The sequence below is a fragment of the Ornithodoros turicata genome, chromosome 5 (assembly GCF_037126465.1).
Source record: "Ornithodoros turicata isolate Travis chromosome 5, ASM3712646v1, whole genome shotgun sequence".
Classification (NCBI taxonomy): Eukaryota; Metazoa; Arthropoda; class Arachnida; order Ixodida; family Argasidae; genus Ornithodoros; species Ornithodoros turicata.
The window spans coordinates 67,088,976-67,112,131 of record NC_088205.1 but is presented as its reverse complement, the minus strand read 5'-3'; the positions used below and the strand labels follow the sequence as shown (position 1 = coordinate 67,112,131).

Here is a 23,156-nt window from a genome sequence, read left to right as displayed (position 1 = left end):
AAAGAGAAATACAGTATGCAGAAATGACAAAAAGTTAAATGTCGCGCAACCTGCTGTGGCTTCTACATGCAGGAGAAGGACTTCAATTCTATCAAGGCTTTCATGAAGGTCTCTTGAAAGGTTTAAACGTCTGATAGAGTGCTCAGGTTTTTCGGGTCAATTTCTTCGGAACGTTTCAATGGGAGGACTAAATTATATACAAAAAAGGAGACGGAAAGGCTTCATACAACATTCGTTCTGTGCACAGCAACTCAACGGCGGAGACAACGACAAAACATAGAGACGGATAGGGAACGTTGAACATTCAAATTTTAATGACACTCAGTGAAAGCAAAGCACGGAAAGGCTGTTCACATACATCCAGTCATCGCAAGCCTCAGCCAATGAGCGCCTTGCGTTATGTCCCCGCTCTCCAAGCGAAGCTGGCCTCACGGCGCATGCCCTGAACGCGACCTTGTAATTGGCTCCCCGCTTGCGCGTTGGTGCGTGCGTCGGAAAAAGTCCAGCTCGGGCGAACTCCTTGAGTTTTGCTGCGGAAGGTCCCGCACGCGTCTGTTGCCACGGTAACCAACGTTCACCCGCAATGAAGCACAGCAGTGTGAACCATGCTTAAAGACTGATTCACATTACAGCGTTTACGGTTGCGTACAGAGTCTTACGTGTAACCTTCATTCCATCCGGAAGAATGTTCCGTTGCAATGCTTCGCTGTCAGTGGACGTAACACGCAAGTAGCGCAACCGGAAACGCAGCAGTGTGCTGAATGCCTTCTTAAGGTCCCTGTCCGTCTCTATGTTTTTCCGTCGTCTTCGCTGTCGTCGTGTGCCAACCAGCCCCGTCTGCCTCTTGCTACAACTCACTTGCTTCTTTAGTGAACAGTGTTATTTCTTGAATAAGGGCTGCTAAATTAGGCGGCCTAGCTCCGTGCTCAATGTAACTTAAGCATGGTTCACACTAGTGCGTTTTCATGCGTGCGTACGGCTGCGTACGGTGGTTACCGTGGCAACAGGTGCGAACGAGACCTTACGCAGTCGAACGCAAGGAGTTCGTCTGAGCTCAACTTTTTCCAACGCACGCTTCAACCCGCAAGGAGTGAACCAATCACGAAGCCGCGTTCTGGACATGCGCGCTTCTATCCTGCTGATGTTCTCTGTTTCAACATGGCTGCAGTAAACATGGATGTGTGTGTGGAGCGAGTGGAGAATCCACAAAAAGATACGCATGGCTTGCGCGACACAACATTTCGGACACACGAGCTCATCTGCATCGAGGTGGAGAAGCGCCCGTGGCTCTATGACAACTCCCGGAGTGATTATAAAGATACAATCAAGCGCGATAACTCTTGGGAGTCCATCGGTCATGCGTTGTCAATGCCAGGTAAGTAGGCTTCTGCTTTGTTTTGTGTGTGCGTGTGTGTTTATACAATACAATTTCGCTTGTTATTCCTTGCAGCGTGCGACTGTCAGAAATTATGGAGAGGGATCCGTGACCGGTACGCCCGGGAACTGAGAGCCTCGGAAGCCAAGCGGAGCGGCATGGGCGCAGGGGAGGTTTACCAATCGAGTTGGCCACTGTTTAGGAGCCTCGAATTTTTAAAAGAATTTATCAGACCGCGCAGGTAAGGAATCAATCAATGTATTGTGCAGCTGGGCAATGTTGTATATGTACGGTATGTATCGTGTATATCACATGCGTTGCGGAAGGGCATGTACGTCGTGAAAAGATTTCGAAAGCAGAAGTGGACAACATATTTGTTGCGGTGGTTAAAACTGCAAACGGGCAAAGTGATCTTATACAGCTACCGTTATCCTTTCCTTTCTGTTGAGTTATTGGCTTGCTGTATTACGGAGACAAGAATTGCTCAATCCATGCTGTGTAAAGTATTTTCATTTACCTTACTGCTCATGCGTTATTATGCAACTGCCATAATAAAACGTGGACATTGCCATGGCATTACACATCAGAAACAAGTGAGCACAACGAAATTAAAGATTAATCTCATATCATCTGAATTCAAAACCCTCAATTCTGCTCCCCAAATGCTAGCATGATATTACTATGCTCACAGGTAATTAATCCACCTTATTCTGCTTTCAGGACCAAGAAGCTCCCTGCTCCTTGTTCCTCCACATCAGCTGTGTCCAGGCAGCAACCACCGCCTGCCCCTCACCCAAATGGGGACAACAACAACAACAAATAAGTTAATGATAATGAATGGGGAAATTCGCCACTTAAGGTGCGGCCCACTACCCCAAGGCACAATGGGGCAGGATGTGATGTGGGGGAGTTGTGCATACACCGTCAAGAGACAATGAAGTGTCTAGTGAGTATACGTAATGCATAGGAAAGTTATGATGGCCATGCCATGCCAGGCAGCAGCAAAGGCTAATGCTGTTACTGTCGACAACAGTGTAGTTTGTCACCTGTCTTTCATCTACATTAATTTCATTTGGTTTTGAATAGAAATAATAAGTTGCTGTGTTGGTGGTAACCTTTCCCTCCCCCTTCTTTATGCCATTAAATATATCCGCCCCAAGACTTTCAAATTCATTTGTTTTGAAAATGATCATAGCACTTGGAAATAAATGAAGATATATTTCGGTCTGATGCTATGCGAGAAGGAAGGTCATTCCAGTTTGATACCATCAGCTGGTGTGGAGAGTAGAGGAATTTTTTGGTTCGCGTAGGTAGAGCAAGTACTTTGTACTGGTGATCAAGTCGTGGAAATAACTTGTGAGGGGGTTGGCAGTAACTGGGGTGGGGAAGGGGGTGATCATAATATAACTTATGAAAGAACGCCAGGCCTGATACCTTTCGTCTGGTAATCAAATCGTCGTCTGCATACAACCTGATTGTTGATTGAACAGAGTCAGGTAAATCGTTGATGTACATCAAAAACAGGATAGGACCCAATACAGAGCCTTGAGGGACTCCGGACTTCTTACTTCTCTACTTATTTCATAAGTAACATAAATAGTGCATTCACATCATCTGAATTATTGTGTGTCCCTTTTTCTCAAAGGAAAGCTTATGCATATGCCATGAAAGCTGTGCTTGTCATAGCAAGCACATAATGCGCTGTAATTGCAGGGCTGTTGCTCTCTTGTGTGGAGAGCCACACGGACAGCAACATTGAAGAGGAGGGCAGCACGCCTGAGGCTTGTTCAAGCCAGGTATGTAGACCGCTATTGTAGTATTACAGTGTTGTAAGGTGCGTCAAGTTTTTTCAGATACCTTTTGTGTAGCTTAAAGCCCTAGGACAGATTTTGTCTTCCGAACGTACAAAATATTTGGGAAAGGCGAACCAGTGACAAAACAAAAAGGACAAGAAAATGAGCTGTCTGGACCAGCCAGCTTTGCGTACATTTAATCGTAGCAGTCAAATGTAATTAACCTGTGGAAAGCATGAGCAAACATTATGCCTTTCATTTGGTATTTTTACCACATGGTAGCTAGCCACTGGTGACTCGGTGAGAGTTCACTTATGATGGCAGTTGTACCAGTTGACCACAAGGAGAACTGCTCAATCTATCAGTAATAAGCAAGGGAAAAGCCTGAAGTTGGGATTCATGGATACCTTAAACAAAACACAATTATAAGCTCAATATCAAATAATATGCCTTGTCTTTCAGTATGTTGAATAAATACTGCAGTCTTTAGACACGCAACGACATGCCTACGATAATGTGTTGCCTAGAGAGGGGTATGGTAGCGATGGCATAGTATTTACGTTTCTTTTATTTGGTAGGGGTATTGCGTTACTTCTTCAAGTTTGTAATGACGCTAGTGTTGCCCTACTTTTTGTGGAGTAGCGGCTAGCGGTATTGCGTTACTATGTTTTGGTAGTACCACACTGCAGCAAATTAATACTGTATTCTCAGATCCTAACTACAGCAGCAACAATACAATGAGGGATGGTGGAATGAAGTGTGAAGTGTGGTGAACTAAAGCCTACACTACATAGCTAAGTAGCTTTGTATTTAACGTCTTCACACTTATTGGTCACAGGACAGTATGGATGGCCCATTTCTGCCATATGAGACGTTTTCTCAGCTACGCAGCCAAGAGCTGCAAAGCTTGGAGATGACACCCCCAGCCGCAAGACCAGAACCGAAGAAAAGGAAAGCATCTGAGGAAAGCCTCGCTTCGATATTGACACAGGCAACGGAAAATATGCAACTTGGGGGACGGTGCACCAGACCTCATTTGGACATGGATGACGAAGAAACTTTATTTTTATTAAGTCTTCGGAACAGACTACGGTCCTTGGAAGTGAAAAAAAAAGCGTCTAGCATACATGCAAATGCAGAATGTCTTGTTCAGTCTTGAATTTGATGAATGAGCGAATTAAATCATTTATGTTGCTTCACTTGTTCATAGCCAGTTGCAGTCTCAGTCAACACGTGAGCCCCTCAGCACTACTCTATACTGCCATGACAGTTCACCAGATGCAGAGCAGAAATACTGTGCAAGTATGTCACGGACCCCTTTTGCAGATCTCGAATGCATATTGGACCCGACTCTCTGCATGTCCCTCAATGCATCACCACTAGTCACACTCTGTCGCCATTGTCCCATGTGCACGCTGCCAGACACATCTTCATAGTCTGAATACCCTGGAGGGCAGTACACATGCCTTCCTTCTGTTTCGTCACAGGTCCTTAGATAGTTGTTCAGACAGACAGTGGCATACACAATAGCATTCACTGTCTCGAGGGAAGCATTGATGGGCTGTCGGTAAATTCTCCAGCGGCTCGAGAGAATCTCGAAAGCATTTTCAATAATCCTTCTTGCTCTGGAAAGTCTGTAATTGAACACTTTGCAAGTGAGTGGTAAGTGTCTCCCAGGGTATGGCCGCATTAGGTTCTTCATTAGCGGGAATGCCTCATCGCCTAGTAGGACACAAGGCATGCTTACAGATGTTCCCGAAAGGCACTGTGGGTCAGGCAGTTTCTCACAGTCGTTCAACAGATCACATATATAGCTGTTGCGGAAGATGCTTCCATCACTTCTCGACCCACACTCTCCCACATCAACCATAGTGAATTTGTATGTTGCGTCACAGGTTGCAAGAAGAACAATGCTGTGTGTGCCTTTGTAGTTATAGTACACAGAGCCACATTTTGCAGGGGCTTGGATTACTACATGTTTGCCTCACCTCAGTGTTAAACAGAGTCTTTCAGCCGGCGATATTGATTGCCGGAACGATGTATTCTGTCTCTCGATCAGAGGACCAACGAGTGACAGCAAGTGGTCGAACCTCGAATGAAAACCAGCATATAAGTATCGTATCCAACGAAATGCAAGTCCGAAAAGAAATGTGTGCGCGCTAATAACCATACCTCTCTTTCGACATCCGGAAATAGTCAAAGAAGTCTTGACCGTCACCTTGGCGCATGTCTCGCACGAGGTGGTGAAATTCACCAAACTGATGCCGCGGCACCAGCAGATCTCTGACCCAGACCCGTCTTCGTCCGCGCTGCTCCAAAAGCAATGCTGCTGAGGCAAACTGTGCAACGAGTGCCCAGTCAACTACATCGGCATGCTCTAAATATGCCGTGACACATTCAAGAGCCTTGTTTGATAGGCTTTCATTGGAGTCCTCGCTTTCTGTCACATCGCACTGAGACGCGGCTCCCAAGCATTCCGCCATTTTTGCTTGTCACAAACGGATGTGACGCAAGGCGCTCATTGGCCAACGCTTTCTGTGCCCGCATGTATGTGAACAGTCTAGCGGAATGGTCTGTACGTACGTGTACGCACGCAGCCGTACGTACGCATTGAAACGCAATAGTGTGAACCCTGCTTTAACGTTGTTGCGCAGGGTGCATAGCTGTCTCTGAACTCTCAACGGAACTGCTCGTATGAATATGAGACTCCGCACACATGTGAATAAAAGCCAGGGGTACCTGTACGCAGTGGCGTCACTAGGGTGGTGCGGGGGGTGCGGTCCGCACCGGGTGAAGCGACGGAAGGGGTGACGCGCCGCACCAATACTGCCGCTTCCTCCCGTTCTCTGCGGCACGGTGACTGCAAAAACAACATGAGGAGCTTTCTGTGAGGCACTTTTTTTTTCTGAGTGTGGTGTAATATGTTTATTTATCGTGAACCGCCTGGTACGGAAACGTATCCGTTAATGGGGGCATGGGGTGGGGTGGGGTGGGGTGGGGGGTGACGCAAAGAGCTCCCGCACCGGGTGACGCGTACCCTAGCGACGCCACTGACCAAATGTTACCGCTCTGCAGTAGAAGGTATACACAGTAGGCATTGTTAACCACCTGAACATGGTACGCGTTAGCGTCAGGAGCAGCAAAAACAACGGTATTTTGGTATTGTTGAACGAGCTCCAGACACTTTTTTTTTTTTTTTTGCGTTACAACGTGATTTTAGGGCAGGACGACTGGAATATATGCCTCGAAACTTTATGAACTGTTGCAAAAAATTGACAGTTGGTGTCATGTTTACGTACACTGCTTACACTGTACATATCATCAGGTGAATGTAATAGATTTTCTTTATATATATGTTTACGTATTTCCTCTCCTTCCTTTCAGTCCATTTCCTCCCGGTGTGCTTATACGAATCTCGCTTATGTCTTGCAATAGAAAACAGAATATTTATTAGACAGCATATACACATTTATATGCTTTTATACATACATATTTATGTACTTTTAGCAGTATCTGGCGTGCATAGTTTTCCTACATACACGCTAGGAGAGTCACAATGAATGAAAGTAAGGAGTGTGTCCGGTGAAGAAAGGGTGGGGACATATCGATAACGACGAAGTTCCGAGATCGCTTACCATAAATTTGTAACGAAAATACTTTTCCGGTACCGACTGAAAAAAAAACAACAAAAAAAAAACATCACGATCCGCACTTGGATACCGAAAAACGTATCGATTGCGGTAACTGCGTTTCGCGCAGCACTGACTTTTCCTGAAGTACATTTCAAGCTGGGTCAAATGCTCAGTTTTTTTTCGTTTTTTTTTTCAACATCAACATCTGTATGGGTGTTTTTTTTTCTTCCTGGGATGTCTTCAGATGCTTTAAGACAAATGTCGGCACAGCTGCCTGTAAAGTTGGCCCAGGACGCTCGACTCCACTCCATAAAATCGTGGCACAGCCGTTTACCGTAAATTCCGCTGTCCCGCTGTCGGTGTCATTGACAGTACTTTTTTTGTATGTGTGCAAAATATCTTAATGTTGTGGTTGTTTGTAACCATTAATCTCGGAAACCCAGCTCAAACGCTGCATGAATATAGTGTACACAACAATACAATATATTTTGTTTGATTTTGTTAGGCACCTGGGTTTAGGATGCAAGTTATGCGGAACAATAATAACCCTAGATTTGACATTCCGCATGATGTCAACAATTATGGTGATGATAAGTTGATAAGGTGATAATTAAATTATAAAAAAAATATGGAGAAACTGAATTCGGCACCCGACCACTTCTGCAACTGCAAAAAAGAAGGAACAAATAGAAATAAAATAGAAAAAATAGAAAGAAGAGAAACGCGTCGTAACATGAGCTTCACAGATAAAGTATCGGTAGCAGCTTGCTTGCACAGCAAATGTTTCTACCTGGTCTCCGCTTCCGTTTCATCCTGAATATCACGTAAATGATACAGGATTGCGAGCATGCTGACATTTGAACCTCCGAAACACCACCGAAATTTCCCAAGGATCCGTAACACGCGAATCCCTGCGATGACACGCTCGCCGCGCCGCAGATCAAGCGGAAAAAAAGTGTCACTCCGTCTTCCACAGTACAGTGACAACATCAATCCCTACCGGCTCTGCGCCTTTTCCTATACCGTTCGTTTTGCCTTTTATTGATTTGTCACTTCTACTCACTTACAGCGCGGCTTTAATATCTCTTTCTACCATCTGGAAAACAAGCGGATTTCACAAAAATATCGATCCGCATTTCGTGCTTGTTGATGCCGCCGCGAGGAGGCGCTCCTACGATACCTTCTCGCCCTCTAATAGGTGGCCTTCCCTCTCGTTTGGTGACGCAGTTCGACGATCCCCGGGATTCAAACCGTGCGTTTCGGATTCCAGGTGAGAAGCAGACGCACGCTGTACCGCTGTCAAGTACCCCAGGAGAGGTACCCCAGGAGGACCTGTGTTGGGTTTTCGTGGATGCACATTCCATGTTCTGCTATCTGCCACGTGATAGACGACGCCATTGGGTGGAACCGTTAGGGTGATGAGCTTTGAAGGTGAGTTTCGGTGAATGCCTTAAACGTCGTGTGAATGAAACAGTGACGTTATCGTTTGCAAATTGCTTTGGACACCGTCGTACCTCGCCGGCTGAGAGGAGGAACTTGTTCTTTACGTTGATGGCGTTTTCACGTTGGCGTGTGATATCCGTGTGAAATAACATTCGTGATCAACGTAGCCGCTGTTTTCCTCGAGACTACTGACTTAACGTTCGTACATCGTTCATCAGTGCATAATATAGCGTTCTTGAAACACTGGCGATGCGGAGAACAGCAGGCTTTTCACTTCATTCAACTTTAACCACCCTTCTCTGGATCGCGCGGCTGACGTACAAGAGATGTTTCAAAATTACTCTTTGAGACAAAATCTCCGTAATTGACAACGACGACAAGATAATAGGCATTGCCGTGTAGCAGAAAGAGTAACAGTTCCTGTACAGAAGTAGTAGCTCGCCTGTACAGTAGAGACACTGTACAGAAATGTATTTCGCGAATGCCCGTGCAGCGCCGGCAATCGGAAAGGACCTTCACTCCTTCCGGCGCTATGGAACTTGCAGACTATAGAAATCTCCAACGGAGCGCAGTACGTTTCATCAGGAAAGTTCTTGGGCGGAGTAGTCTCCACAGGATGTTCACATAGATGAAAACTTCACGTTAACGTTACGATTATTCAGGAAGGACTTGCCGAATGAATCTGCGAAGTCATTTTACGTTATTACTATGGCCAGTCTGGATGTCAGTGACAGGCAGACAGTGTATGCACTGACTAACTGCAATTTTAGAAAGCTCTTTTGACTATTCAAGAGTGGGACGTCTGCGATAGTAGCGCTCAGTGAGTTTTGACATGATATCTGTAACTGACATTCCTTGGGGGGAGGGGAGATGTGGACGACACGTTGAGCGTAGTGCCAGTCGCGAACAATGCGATGTCTGAGCGGCAGGCGAAAAAACCACGGACGACGCATGTGTTAAGTGCGATAACAAGTCTGGTATGTTAAATCCGTTCACATGCCTCGTTGTGATAATAATAATAATTATTATTATTATTATTATTCTTTTATTCCTCGTCCTCCTCGCGTTGTTCCGTCATGTTTCAAACTAACCAACACGCTCTGCATGTTCTTGCACTTCTGTCTTTATTAATACCACCAGTTTCGTCAAGTATGTAATTGTCCCGTGGAGGTGGGATACTTCACTTGAACAGTAACAAGACTAAGAACGCTGGGAGGTGATGACTGCTCAAAGCTACCTGCAGTGCCGGCGTCAACGGGGAGCAGGGGGGGGGGCAATTGCCCCCCGCCCCTGAGCCCGCCCTAAGGAGTGGCAAAAGGACACCTTTCGGGCAGAAAGGAGCCCCTTTAGGACAACGGAAGAGAGAAAGAAAATCGAGGTTGCAGGTGGGAGGGAGCACAATTTCCGACTTGTCTCCCCCCGGAAGCGAAAATTAGAAGCCGGCCCTGGTTGCCTCACTAACGGTTTTAAGGCAAAGCAACAAGCGCGGAGTCCCCTTACCACAGTTAAGAATCCACACGTTCAAAATCCCAAATCTGCACACTAATGCTGGCACCGACCACAACACGCGGGGGAACTGTAGTGAGACAAACTTGAACCTTGGTCTCACTACAGCACCAAAAAAGGTATCTCGTTACCATAAACTAACCAACGTCGCTTCGTTTTATGTTGCTCCAGCGCGTCCGCCCTACTAAGCCTAACCGCCGCTAAAATGTGCATTTCATTCGCTAAACAACTCCGATGAACATCGAAAACACGCGAAGCTGGCACGTTGCTTGTTGATATCCTATACCTTGAAATACGGTCATTCTCAGACCTCGCAGGTATAACCGTTGATTTTGAAATTTGTGATTTTGGTATTGTCGGTTTTGAAAGCTGGCATTTTGAGCGCTGGGATATAGTCGCATACCGACCGGGGGTCCAGGACTGAGTGCAAGCCCTGTGAAACGTAATAACGGGCCCACGCCAGCCACGCGAGCCTGGCTGGTCACCGTCTTGTCTCCTATGACGATGGTGAACGTACTGCGGTTACATAAACCGGGATGTCGCAATATTCATTATAGAAAGTGAAGTTTTTACACTGTTTCAACAGAAGATAATATATTGAAAACGATGATAAATTACTCTCCGGGCAGTTCCCTCTATCTTGTGCAGGTGTCTGTCGCGCTAACAGCACGATACGATAATGCACTTCAGGAAGTGAGGCGGAATGCAAAAGAAGGATATTAGAGGAGAAAAATAGTTTGTCACTTTCAGAAATTGTTGTTGCCCGGTACGTTGTTGAGTACGCACATTTTCCGTTCTGCCTCACGCAGCTGCGCGACAAATATGTTCGACTCAGTGGAATAGGTTCATTATTGCGGGAAACTGATCGTACTTGTTTCTTGGAGAGAAATAGCAAACCCTATGGCAGGTTAAACAATTTTCTTCGGGTCAGTTTCCGTCTAAACATCCGTGTAATTTAGCGAGCTCACATAATATATTGGAAGCGGTACCGCACCGCTGCGGTGAAACACCCCATCTCATCGTCAGTATCCAGTTGTTGCCGTTGTTAGAGGTCGCTGTAATTAGTGGTGATTGCGTGAAACTAGAAACTTTCCAATTACGACTTCCCATATATTCTTGGGGTATACGATTACAGCTGTACGAACAATGGTTTTATAATTGAAATTGAACGACCTTTCGTACTTCTCTTTTCGTTTTCCTGTCCAGGACCTGTCTGGATTCGTGACAGGCCACAAAAGATAATGCGGGCTTCTATATCACAATTTTCTCAGGTTACGCAAGCCCAGGAATCTCGCCACTACATTTTTCGAGCAGAAGCAAAGCATATGCATGTGATGAAGGAGACAACAGGGTGACTCGCATAACACATGCTATACTGCTTTAAGGACCGAATTTCTGGGTTTTTCGGCTTTTTTCCAACGTCGAAAGAGTATCGCGGTGTCGAATGAATCAGGACACGTCCATAATTATTTCAGGCGAGTAGCTTAGTGCGGTAATGGTACAGCGCTTTCTCTGCTCGTAGTCCTCGTAGGCATTGCGAATGACTGAATAGAATATTTATTTCACTTGTCTACGAAATGTTCAAAATATCACAAAGCCAGCCTGACTGCTGAAAAATCTCAGACTAGTGTGCCACACGGTCGCCGTCCTTTAAAAACAAAACGATGTCATTTACCTTCTCCAATTCCAGTATACAAAAAACTTCCTTTCGAATGACTTCCTTTCGAAGAGACGCAGTGAAGGAAATTTTGTGAATTCCGTTCCTTTGAAAAATTGATCTTTTTCGGATCACAAGACCCTTGACCCTGGGTCGGCATCCCCGTGTCCCGACCCCTCAACTTCAGCCGCGGACGCACGTGTTGATAAGTTGATAAGTAAATTTACAGGAAACAGATAAATTGAATTCGGCACCCAACCAATTCCGCAACTAAAAAATAATACAAAATTAAAAAATAGAAAGAAAAAAGAACGAATAGAAACGCGTCGTAACACACGCACCCACCAAAACGAAGGATTGGGGTCACAAAATCATATACAAACCGAGCGCACGTGCGCAACATCACGACAGCGCAATATATCATAAACAAACATAGAGTACAGTGGCAACAATCACAACATCACACACCGACAGTGCGCATAACCTAATAAACGGATTCCAAAGAACAGCGTGCAATACGGTTCACACGTGCAGTCAGATCTGCATCCCTCATGGAGGGCCAGACACCTAACACCTTTCAAAAGGGTCTACGTGTCTTGTTGGGGCTTTCACTGTCCCAGTGCAAATAGCCTTTGATGCCAAATGAGGCACAGTGGCGAGTCTTAGGAGGAACCATTACGGGGCTCTGTTTGGCAGCTGCGTCATTTTGCGGTGCACGAGGTAGCTCTGGCGGCGATTGTTTCGCGATAAGCGCAGTCTTTTGTAGGGACTTCAGTGTAGGACCTCTTGGAATTGGGGTAGGCTCCCATGTCATCATCACCTTTCCTTCATTAATTTCTTTTGTTGTTGTTGTTGTTATTGTTGTTCAGAGCGCTGTGCCACCTGAAGCTTGGCGAACGCGATCTCGAACTGTGGTGAAAGGCTGTCGATGAGCCTACATACAATGTTCGACTCACCAAGGCAATGGTTCTCTTGCTGCATGCACACCTTTTGCCGTTCACCAAAGTGTTATCCCCCCGCCTCCATATTAACTCCGAAGCAATACACGCGTAAAAAAATGAGGTAATTTATTGTGTATTCCAAGCTTCTTGAAAGTATCGTTTATGGCGAGCAACATTACCGCTAGATGGCCCTTCCAGTATCGTGCCCCCCCCCCCAGGAGCCATCATGACATACAGTCGAGGCGTTGCTGGTTCTCTGTACTGTGACGCACATGGATGTTTGTTAGGTAACATATGTTACATGACACCCATGACATGACACATGACACATGTGTAACATATGTTACATGGTGTCATTCTCCCTCCCCCAGGGGGAATTCTCCACCGCTTGAGAATCCCTGCAGTAGGCCTAAACGCCTTCTCATCCTTTTTATTCGTTGTATAATTCCTTGTGCAATTCCTTGTATTCGTCGTATTCCTTGAATTGCCACTGGCTTCCTTAGTGGCGTAGTGTAGGCATTTTGTGTATTTAGTTTGTGCTACATTATATTGAAATTGTAATTGTATCGAACTTGTACTACACAAGTTTACTTGGTTATATTAAATATCCTGATCATAATATTCAATTTATTTTCTTTCCGTAGAAAAAGGGGGTGAAAATAGACCAGGAAGCATCTTCATGCAGTATATTGATTTTTTTTTTTTTTTACACTGGCTTACATAATAGAGCAACACAACAAAAACGATAGGACATTTCGACACCTATACAGGCGTCCTCATCAGCATGAACACAAAGAAATGTTGTCATAAATGTAAACGTTGTAAAACATTTCGTTCTGTTCATGCTGATGAGGACGCCTGTATTGGTGTCGAAACGTCCTATTGTTTTTGTTTCGTCTCTCTGTTATGTAAGCCAGTGTAAAAGATCAATATATTGAAAAAAAAAAGGAGGCACAGAAAAAACAAAACAAAACAAGAATTCTTTCAAGGATTGCCCCCTTCCCGTGTAGACAGTGAATGAACGATTGGAATGCCAGCGCAACACGAAACGTCGCTGGCATAAAGCATGGTCTAAGCAGGTTTCGTCAGCATCGAGCACGTTCGAGATACAAGACCTGAGCGCCAGTTTTTCCAAGTGCTCGTAGAAGAAATAATAATAATAATAATAATAATAATTCGGTGGCTTTACGTTGCGAGACAACTGTGCGTAGAGGAAACGAATCTTCTCATCTTCCGTCCATCCTAACGACTTTCCGAGGGCAAAGCCTCAGCTTTTTGTCGACTGCGACGTTGTAGGGTGATCCACTGAATCCGGTGATGAGAAGTGCTTCCTTTGATATGGTGAGGATCATGATGAAACGACGGTGGCTGCGATGAGCGGAACGGGGTAATACTGTCAACCCCTTGTGACGAAGCCGAAAACAGACGACACGAGTTTACTGCGTCGCGTTCAAAAAGCAACTGATACTCCTCTTCTGTGTTCGGTGTATGTGGGGACTTCACTTTATGAAACCCTTCGTGGTCTCGTTACGTATGGTGCAAGAGGGCGTCGCAATCGACTGCTGGAGGAGAACTCGAATGTTGCTCTCCTTTCTCCTGTGCGTACATTACGTTTTGATCACCGAACGCTCGTTAGAAGTTACCACGTTCGCCTGCACAGCACATTAAATGAATCACATGTATACATAAAAATGCGGTAAAAAAGGAAAAAAACGTCTGTGGATTTTGCCATTGTCTTGGCGCATTATGATCCTCTGTTGTTGTAGCATCATCAGGAAATCACGATTATCATCATTATCATCATCCAATCATGGTTAGTAATATAAGTTAGAAAAGCAACTAAGTTACCGCTGCAGTTTGCCTGCCAAAATAGTAGCTGAGGTACGGTTATTTTTTGAAATATATAACTAGTTACAGCTACAGGTACCATGTATTAAAGTAACTTAGTTTACATTTTAAAAAGCCGAATAAATGTAACTAAAAGTTTTCGTACTTTTCAAGCATTAGTTATACCGTATTATAAACAGAGGATTTCCTATGGGCTAACCTTTCCCTCCTATTTTTTTATATAATAAACATATTCCCCCCTATGGGCCAATCTATAAGATAATGGGAGATAATCCAAGGTCATCTTGACTGCGTATGCGATGACAAAATTCATGTTGTTCTTGGTTGGGAAAAACGGCAGGGCATCTGAAGCCTCGACAAAATGACGCTAGAGAACTGACGCGTGGAAAATATTGCAATAGTGCCTGAGTAACTTAGTTACATTTACATTTCACAGTTAATTTTAGCAAAAGCGGTAACTAGTTACTACAAAAAAGTAGCTATTACTGTTACCTCACAAGACTGTCATCATCATCATCATCACCACCACCACAGGATGTGTTTTCTACTTTTTTCTCATTTGGGTTATACTTCTGGGGGATTCTGCAATCGTTAGCACGGGTTGCTTGTCTTCCATTCTATGTTCTCTTCGCTTACATATTTTTACTTGTTTCCCTCTTTCTTTCCACAGGAACGTTATCAGGTCGTTTCGAATACTCAAGTAGTACCCAAATACCGGAGTAACCATGCAGTTTGGATCCCCATGGAAATCAGGGGTCGTCCCGCGTACCCAAGCAGTGTTTTGCGCAATGCCTTTGTTATTTGCGGCCCCAGAGCGGTTGGGTACCCCATTGTAAAACTCTCTATCGTTATCGTCCTGTGGTTTTAATGCGGCATATATAAACCGCGATCTCAAACGTCTAACCTACGCTCCTATCTAACACACAGCTGTTTTCTTTTATAATGTTTTCTTTTTTCAAATTGTCATCATTCTTCACGTGTACTGAACGGAAATTACATTACATACGAGATTCGCCAAAGCGAAGTGTCCAGAGGGAATGGAAAATCCACTTTCATCCCATTACAAACGAACTCATTTCCAAATGGACACATTGCGACTCTTGTACCCACTTTCACCGTATGTGACTTGATTCTTGCCGAACTTCTTTCGACCATAGTGAATGTTTGCTGTCTTTGTTTATTACCGTGCGCGGAGCGCAGTGTCCGCTATTGTGTTCATGCGCAAACCGTAGCTGGTTCGCCGCTTTTTGTTAACACAATACAGCATGGGACGTATGCCGAGAAAAAGTAAAAACACCGTGGCAGGTTGAAACCAGGCTTGTACAAGATAGTCACAAAAGGTAGTTAAGTTAAGTTATTGAGTACCGGGCAAAAAAGTAACTGAATAGAACGTCCAATCTCGAAAGTATTTAAGATAGAGTATAAAATACTCTTGAAAGTAACTCGTTACTTTCAAGATCCTTTGGCGTCACAGTTGGAAGTCGCTGTCAAAGGAATCGAAAAGCGTGAAGTTGAAAATTGCATTAGCAAAAAGCTTTACAAGCTGGCAGGAACAATTGCTTCTTAAAATTGCTATCCGATTGCGCGCACCCTGTTAACAAAAAATTAATACGTACCCCCCACCCCCCACCCCCGCGCGATACTATCGTCTTTCTCCTCGCCTTTACTTTAACTCTAACTGTAATAGAGCGTTATAATAACTAATAGAGCGCTTATTTTCACGCAAATTCGTTTCTTTTTGTTTTTTGATATATGAATTCGTACCTGAACGATGAAAAAACACTTTTAGTCGTGGCTTGGGATCGATTCAAATGGCTCTATGGTGCTCTTGTTATGACATATTCCGAATGAAAATGCCATATGTCCAGGTTACCAGGTGCGAGAACTTTCTTCTTTTTTTTTCTTTTCTTTTCATTAAGGTTCAAGCTGGCTTCGCGAAAGTTTTGGTTCATCTTTCGCGAGAATCTCGGTCACAATAGAATACTTTCGATGCTTCGGTGGGATGCGGTGTTTAGCCTCCTCCACCCTGGCTGCTCCAGTGCGAAATGCAACCCGCAAATGTTCGAGATCTTTTCTTACAGCGGCGCTCAATGCTTGCGCCTTCGCATATGACATCGCAGTGCGTTCGCTGGTCGTGTATGGCCCGTGTGCCACACTTCGCCTTCGGCACTTTATTGACAGTTACGAAGACGGGCGGCGTTCGAATTTTAGTCTGCACTGTGGTGCAGTGCCGAAAGCAAAGCCTTCAGCTGCATGAGTTATATATGTGTCGCAAGCCTTCTTTGTTGTGCGCTCCTGAACAAAGTCTACTTTATTTTACCGTGTAATCCCCAATACAGCGCGCAAATATTGTCAAACATGCATTAGATCCATTGCCTGCATACCAGCAATGATGAAGAACATTGCATATATTCACAGTCATAACTTCATATTTCGGTGTTCAGATTTTTTGTGTTTACTGATATTCATATTTCGTGAGCTTTTAGTGAGTATTTATCCGCGTTCTAGTTATTAATATTTTATTATTTATATATCCTGCCTGTTAGGTGTCCCAATAATTTACCCGTATACCGTTTATGACAACACACCGCCTCATGCATGCTCCCAAACCCGAGGTGCTGCACGCTACCCCTTTCCAAGAGTGACGTGGATATCCCGAATATCTCCCGAGTCTTCCCACGCGTTCTGAGGAGTGAACAACCCTTACGAGAAACAAACGAAGCACCCCGATCTCACAAGGCCTACGCTTCGGTTGTCAAGTCTTCAGCGCCTCCACCTCCTGCAGTACCTGGCCCTCGCACGTCCGATGCCGATCGACCCCAAGTATCTGGGCCTTTTTTAGGAAGCTCCACCCGGCTGCCCAAGGGACAGGACGCCCACTTTGACGCTATCCTCCCCATGCTCTTCGCTGCGCTGCGCGCCATCGTTCACCAGTTTCCTGCGTCTGCCTGGTCTGTCACCAGTTCAAGTTGTGCTTGCTCTGGAGCCACTGCTCAACAGTGGTCTTCGTGCCCCTGCCACCCATAATGAATAATGGCATGCAGCACTCGACGTCAGTGCGCTACGAAACCACGGCCATCTTCCAGTGCAATTCCAGAGGGCTACGGTCGAAGATATCGGACTTCGCCAGTTTGCATGGCGTCATAAATTCCCTGTCATGTGAATCGCAGAATGTGGACTCTCGCCTGACTTTCGACTGTCTAATTATGTTACTCACCTTTCGGAGCCCCATGGTTCACGAAGCCACGCTGCCATTTTCGTTCGTTTTGACACTCCGGTCATTCAGCGCGACGTGCAGGCGCAAGGTTTCGGCGAGTACGCCTGCTGCTCAGTTCGCCTGGGCTCCTTGGATGTCACAGTCGTATCTCTATACCTCCCGCCGGCAGTCAACTACAATGTCGATGATTTGGCTGCGCTCCTCGCCAGCCTTCCCCCGCCTTTCGAGCTGTGCGGCGATTTCAACGCTCATCATGCCATCTGGGGTAGTATGTACCCACAGCGATGCAAGAGGAGAGCGGCTCGCAAGCCTCTTTGCAGACCACAGTCTTTGTGTCCTCAACGACGGCTCACCCACGTTTGTCTACAGTGCGTTCCTCTCGTCGTTCCTGGACATCACTGTCACTTCAGCGTGCTTAGCGCTGCGGCTGGTCTGGCGCGTGGATGCGGACACACTCGGTAGCGCCCATCTCCCCGTTTTGATCGGCGTCAGGGGCATTCGCCAACTCGCAACGTCCCATGCTGTCAGGCGAACGGACTGGCAACAGTACAAGGCGGCCATCGACTCGGTCCCACTAAGCGGCACGCTGGAAGACGAGCGCATTTTCCGGGACACTGTGACCAACGCTGTACAGGCGGCTACGGCGGCTTTCCGCATACTTGCGCAGTTCTTCAGGAGTACGCCCAACTCTCCTCGGTCGGCCAACGTATCTGCCTTCAGTGGGTACCCGGGCATACAGGGCTACACGGAAACACATGTGCTGACGCGGCTGCGAGACGCGCCGCGCTTGATGCGGCCACGCCGGTGCCCCTACTACCGCTCCCGGTGTCTGCGTGTCGCCTGCTTATACGGCGTCTCGGTGGCGACGGCACCCGCCAGTTTGTTGTAGACGCTATCCGACCTAATGCGTTCCTGCAGTCCACCGACCCCTCACTGGAGTTTGTCATCGGCTGCCGCTGTACCTGCGAGGAGGAGACCCTTCTACATCGTCTCCGGCTGAACGTTGCCATCACCCGTTCACTCCTGTTCAAAACGGGCCGCGTCTCATCTCCCACTTGCCCCTGCTGGGCTGTAGAAGACAATATCTCTCATCAGCTCCTCACCGTCACCACCATCATCGGGCCGTGCTCTGGCAACACCTCTCAGAGCTTGGGTGCACGAACGGACGGACAGACGTTTCTCTCGCAACACTCCTTGGCCCTGTGCAGCAAGCTAACCAGTGGAGAGTCACAAAAGCGGTGGTCCGCTTTCTGCGTGACACGGGTCTCCTGGGCTCCCGGTGAGCCCTGGGTTTCTCTCTCGACCCAGTGGGCAGTCACCACTGCGCTCCTCCGCTTTCTCCACGCTTCGAACCCTGTCAACGCCTTGTGATTGTGTGTGACTTTTCAGTTTTAATTTTGTGTTCTTCCTTTCGTTTCCTTATCTCCTTTGTTTCTTTTTCTCCTTTTATTTTCTTCTTTTCCTTTTCTTTTTTCTTTTGCTTTTATTTCCATTTCCTTTCTTGTTTTTCTTCTCTTCCTTTTTCTTTACTCCCGCTTTCTCCTTTGTCTTCCCTTTTCTTTTCTGATTTTCCTTTTCTTTTCGTCCCCTCATTTTTTCCTTCTTCCCTCCTTTTCCTTTTTTTGTTTGGAATAGCAAGCCGACCTTCGTCTGGCTGACCTTTCCTTTCTTTTTCTTAATAAACATAGACCCCCCCCCCCCTCGAATATGTCGTGCGCTAAAGCATATGTACAGCCCAAAACGCATTGTCGAGACACAAAGTGAACCTTTCGCTCGACCCCTGTGTCACGCATAGACAAGTATCTTCAAGGTAACTTAAAAAATGAGCAGAAGTTATTGAACAGAGTATTTAAGTTAGATTACAAACTGCTGACCTTCGAAAGTATTTGCGAGATATCAAGTTACTCACAAAAGTATTTAAGATTACTCACGTTACTTTACAAGTCTGGTTGAAACTAAGGTATCTTATCTCTGACATCGGAGCATTTTTATTATTATTGTAATCAGGTAATCCAGTAACGCAATTAATATTGTAATATTAATATTGCAACGTATTATTATTATAATTAAAGTAAAAATAAAGCAAAAATTGCTTAGAGGTCGACCCAGGGCATTGACACTCATTTTCGAGTAAACTGTTTTAATTCTAAATGGCAGCCTGATTTGTATTGTTGACTCTATGAGATATGGGGGAGGTAGGGTTCGTTTATCTAAAGAAATTAAAAAAAATAAGAAAGAGGGGGCGGTCTGCCTGCCGAGACTGGCGGCAAGTTGTCACAGAGAAAGAAATATATGGGAAAGATATGGGCCACAGAAGATTCGATTTATTGCTTATCGCCTAGAGTGGATAGGTCGTCCTCTTGACAAGAAAAACTAATGGGTTCATATAAATATGCTGTGCAAAATCTCATATCAATATGCTGTTGCTACGGGGACGGCGAATAAGCACGTCCTTGTCATTTTTCTCTGTTCACTGGCAGCTCTCCAGAGGAGCAGAAACATATATTTTCATATACAGAAGTGCTAAGTTTATTCGCAAAGCTTTCGCTGGCACCCCCACGTGTAATTATTTCTTCGGATCCCTGGAGCCTAGAAAAAAAAATAAATAAAAAGAGAGTAGGCAGCTGTCGTTCTGCGCTACATCATGCCAACGCCGGTTCGGCATTTTGGCTAGTTTCTTTTCATATCTGTACTGTATGGGGGCGTTACACCGCTTTGTATAACGGCTAGTATTGATCCGTCATCTGTTCGGTGAGAATTAAGACACAACTGCCGTCTCGAATTCATTTCAATCTTCTCTCCTACACCTGGGATATGCACAAAATTGCTATACCTTCGTCATATAGCCTGTATCTTCTTCTGCTTCTTCTAAAGCCGGTATCTCTTTGTGCGCGTGCCTTTCTGTCTTTCTCGTCCCATTTCTTTTTCTTAATCCCTGTCGCAGAACGTTTTCGACTTGCAGGAATTAATTTGTGACCTAACTGATCCTCCAGTCCATTTTTCTTTCGCCTAAGGTTTCTGTTATACATTGACATCTATATCTTCGCTTGTGCCTTGAGCCTTTTTGTTCTTTCTAAATTCTCCATTTGCAGTAAGTACCGGAGAAGATTTCTTTGCGTCTTGACATTGTATTCTTTCATGAAAGAATTCTAAAAGCTCTGGTGCAATGTCTGTCTTCTAAGGCGTGCAGTTCCTTTACGGTCGAATTATACTGTTCCTTATTAACAAGGAGGGGGAGGATATATTCATCAGAACAAAGGACAAAAAGGGAGGAAAGGTCAGCCAAACTGCATGTCGGCTTGCTATTCCGAAAAAAAAAAGAACAAAAGAAAAATAAATAAAGGTAAAATAATAATACTAAAAAAAGAAATTGGAAATAAAGGATAAAGTAACAAACGGTGAAAGCAAGGGTATTTGCAATTGTTTAGCGCTGCCGTCATTGAAGTGTGTCCTACTGGGAACAGTTCGAACTCATTTTACTTTCTACACAACAGACCCTTACGCTTGGCCTGGTAACATAATGATGATGTTATCGGCGTAGATAAGAGGAAACATTGGACTCTGCTGTAATGGGTCCACTTGTAATTTGTACTGAGCGAATCTACGACGTGATTTGGTGTTGAAGATAAGATCTAAAGGGCAGAGGTACGAAAAAGAACAAGGGAATATAAGGGGCTGATATATGGCTGACCATCGTTTTCTAAATTAAATCCTATTGCTTCAGTGCTCGTGTGCACGCTAAAAATAAAATAAACCTTGTGAATGTTTTTTCTCTTACTTCCAAAATCCTCAAAAACGACTTTTTGTACGCGTGAATATTACAACGTGCATGTGTCGGAAAAGGCGAGGAAGTGGAGTATGACGCTGGAGCGGTGTTTATAAAATGCTCTAGGTTAAAGAATTGCCTGCAGGGTTCCGGTGTTTCGGATTTATCCGAGGAAATCCGAAAAACGTAGACCGGTAAAATTTGAAGCAATTCGAATTTATCCGAAAAACTCGACATTTGTGGGCTCCAGTAATCGAGAACTGAGCAAGAAACGCCATGTCTTGACGACGGGTTGACTGGTTGGATCGTTTAAACCTTTGGTGACGACATTACCTCGCATCGCGGATTACCAACCCCTGCGACAAGGAAGGGTGGCTCTGTTAAACCAAATCTACCGCGCAGGTGTCTTATATTTTAGAAAAAAAAATACCATGCAAAGTTTACTCTCGGATCCGTTTCAACGACTTGTGTTAGTATTCCCATCTCAAGCGGCACAGATCCGTGTTGCAAAACTGTGTGGATTCCTGGTAAACAATCGCTAGCCAATTTTAAGGCAGTCCCAGAAATTCTTAAGAGGCGCCCAGCAGGCTCTTACAGACGGGTCCTGAGGTATAATCAGAATTTCAAAGGATATAGCACAGCAAACCCTCGGCTTTTTCTCAGGCAACCCTAGAAGCTCTAAATGCAACCCCAGATGCTACGGTGGTAACCCAAGACGTTATTGGGGTAACCCCAGGAGCTCTTGAGGTAACCTCAGAACGACCGGGGGTTACCTCAGCATTACCCCAAGTAGTCCTGGGGTAACCTTAAAGACCCCAGGATTTTTTGGGGTAACCTCAGGATTTTCTGGGGTTACCCCAGACGTTTTTTCAATAGGGTTTGGCGAAACATTCGCGCGAAGCATCCGTGTAATGAGGTGAACTCCACCCTTGTCTAGAAGTAATTCGCCATTGATTCACTGAATAGTGTACCTTATTTAGTGATTTCGACATGAGGACATTTTGAGTCCATTTCAGCCATTTTCCAGGACTGTTTGGAAAACGTCCAGCGCCTAGGGTTTTTCTTTTTTCTGCGAATCACGTGCTTCCTCTCAAAGTAGACAAGGAACCACAGATGGCATGCAAATTGTCTTCATGAAAGGGCAGCTTGATGTTGCAACACTAATAGCATGATCGGACGCAAGCGAAAGCTGCCTAACGATTATGTAGAGCAGGGGTGCCGAACTTATTCGTGTCCGCGGGCCGTATCCATGTAGGAACTACGCGGGCCGCACACCACGGCTGTGGGGTAGGTAGCCTGCTTAAAACGACGTAAAACATATTACTTAGCGTTGCTCAATTACAGGATCAGCAATCCTTCTTGTTTGCTGTGTCATGAGGTAATTTGGCACCTCTTTGGTTTTTGACTATGGCACCTCTTGGTTTTTAACTATTGCGTCAACATCGTGTGAAAGTGATTTGCGCAAGTGCAATCTTAAGGACTGCATTGGGGTGTTCGTTTGCTAGTTGTGAGCGTAAGTTTACCTTATTCAGATCCTTGATCAGATATCTTCAGATACTTTCGTCCAAAGAATAAAACGAAGTCGCACCAACTTCAGCGAACTTGTTCTTATCGGTGCGTCGCACTCACAGCAGGTCAATCAGTTCCATTTGTTAGTCATCACGAACGCTGTCAACAACTGCGAAAAACGGCGACCCAAAACAGGCTCCGTTTCAAGTCTCCTGCACTCGAAGAATATTTGCTCGACTTTACTCGGGAGATCACCAAAGCCTGCGACTGAACCGGTCCGTTGCTGGTGGCATTGAAGGCACCAATTTTACAAATCGGTCATCTAGGAATTGCTAAGAAATTTGGTACGTATGTACAAGTAATATACGTAAATCAAGTAGAGGGCGCGTCACACTGCTGCGCACGGCCAAGATTTTTGACTGCACGACAACCGGAAGTTTAGTGTCCTGTCAACTCCCGACACGATGTC

General features: G+C 45.3%; 2 protein-coding genes across 2 annotated transcripts in view; one reads left to right on the top strand and one right to left on the bottom strand.

Moving 5' to 3' along the window:
• Positions 1 to 23,156, bottom strand: part of LOC135394624 (retinol dehydrogenase 7-like) — a 132,628-nt gene that overhangs the window by 101,408 nt on the left and 8,064 nt on the right. The gene's annotated exons all lie outside the window — the stretch shown is intronic.
• The window catches only part of LOC135394625 (uncharacterized), a 214,867-nt gene continuing 199,739 nt past the window's right edge, over positions 8,029 to 23,156 (top strand). The window contains exon 1 of the mRNA XM_064625457.1: positions 8,029 to 8,231. The gene's annotated coding sequence lies outside the window, so the exon portion shown is untranslated. The remainder of the gene's footprint in view (positions 8,232 to 23,156) is intronic.